General features: G+C 43.5%; 1 protein-coding gene across 8 annotated transcripts in view; it reads left to right on the forward strand.

Annotated features, from left to right (window-relative positions):
- Positions 1 to 574: 574 nt before the first annotated feature.
- Positions 575 to 1,470, forward strand: part of cngb1a (cyclic nucleotide gated channel subunit beta 1a) — a 41,264-nt gene continuing 40,368 nt past the window's right edge. The window contains exon 1 of one of the 8 annotated variants that reach the window (XM_055006796.1): positions 575 to 810. The gene's annotated coding sequence lies outside the window, so the exon portion shown is untranslated. The remainder of the gene's footprint in view (positions 811 to 1,470) is intronic. The other 7 variants (XM_035955323.2, XM_035955321.2, XM_055006678.1 and 4 more) reach the window with 7 other exon arrangements.

Below are 1,470 nucleotides of genomic sequence, written 5' to 3' on the forward strand. Positions count from 1 at the left end.
CTTTTACCAGTTTGTTTTGTCTTTTCTTCTTTAAAAACCTTGAACACTACGTTTACCCTCTAATACTACATTTACCCTCTAATAGATGCAGAGCTGCAGTTATATAGTTTTTTTATTGTCCTTAAAGTGTGTATTATCAAAGACATCTTTAGTTTCAGTAATAAATGTGTGAAGTATTTCAAAATAGATCATGTCTCTGTTGCTCCACCTCCAGATCAGACTAAGATCTTTCTTCAAACTCGTCTAAACTCTATTTCAGACGTTGAATCTTGGGTTTATAGCGAGTCAGAGACACTGATGTGTTTCTAAAAATTCTCTGCATCCATTTTATTCTGATCAGAAGCAGGATGTTCTTCACTGAGTGTTCTTCAGATCAGTTTCAAACAGCAGGGAGTCGTCTGCATAGAGACAGACACTGATATGGAGCTTTTTAAAGACCTCCATATGTCCTGAACATAAACACCTGCTGGACATTTCTCTGCAGCTGGTGGACAGAAGTGAAACTGATATTTATCTGCCAGGCAGTAAGAGGATTTCTCTAAATGTTCTCTCCATCTTCTTGCTTCGTCTGGTTTTGGTTCTGTTCAGCCCGAGGACGGAGGTTTGGTTCTGCAGAGGTTCCCTCCACGTTGCAGCGTCTGACGGTGTAATCTGAGGTCCGGTTCGTCCCGCTCTGTCCCGCTCTGCCCTTCACTCCCTCAGTAATCCTGTTAGCAGAGCTCCTCAGTAATCCTCCCAGATCCCTGCAAGGCTCCACGGCTTCTTCACCGCAGCTCTGTGGGATGCTGCTGGACCTGACTGAACACTGAGGTAGGACCAGAACCCACACCAACACAGCAAGACACCAACATAAAGCCCAACAACACACCAAGCTATCAACACAACGACACAATGACACCAACACACCAAGAAACCATGATACCAACAAGACAACACCAACACAAAGACCAACACAACAAGACAAAGACCACCAACATAAGAACATCAACACAACCACACACCACCTCCATACTGCCCGAGAGGAGCCAGATTCTGGTTCTGGAGTCGACTATTTTGGGACGGCTCCTGAGTTTGGTGTTTGGGTGAAAGCGTGAATACTACCTACTTGTGTTTTCAGTTAAAGTCTGGTGAGTCTGAGAAGATGTATCATGTTTATCAGAGAGGACTTCAGGATGTTGTAAAGATCCAACAGAACCAGAAACCAACAGAACACTCAGTATGTTCAGTTCTTTAAAGGTGTTTTAGACATTTTCGCGTCTGTAGGAAAGAAGTGACTTCAGTTGTTGGAGAACTTCCTCTGATCCTCTGAGCTGCTCAGAACCAGAATGTTTGGACAAACGACTGTTTATGGAAACTCTCAGATCTGATGGTCTGAAGACTTATCAACTCTGAAACCCTAAAACCTGAGGTTCTGGAGTAACAAGCTGGTTTACTACCTGGTTAAATACTGACTGATGTCCTGAACAGCTG

Source organism: Amphiprion ocellaris, chromosome 1, assembly GCF_022539595.1.
Source record: "Amphiprion ocellaris isolate individual 3 ecotype Okinawa chromosome 1, ASM2253959v1, whole genome shotgun sequence".
Classification (NCBI taxonomy): Eukaryota; Metazoa; Chordata; class Actinopteri; family Pomacentridae; genus Amphiprion; species Amphiprion ocellaris.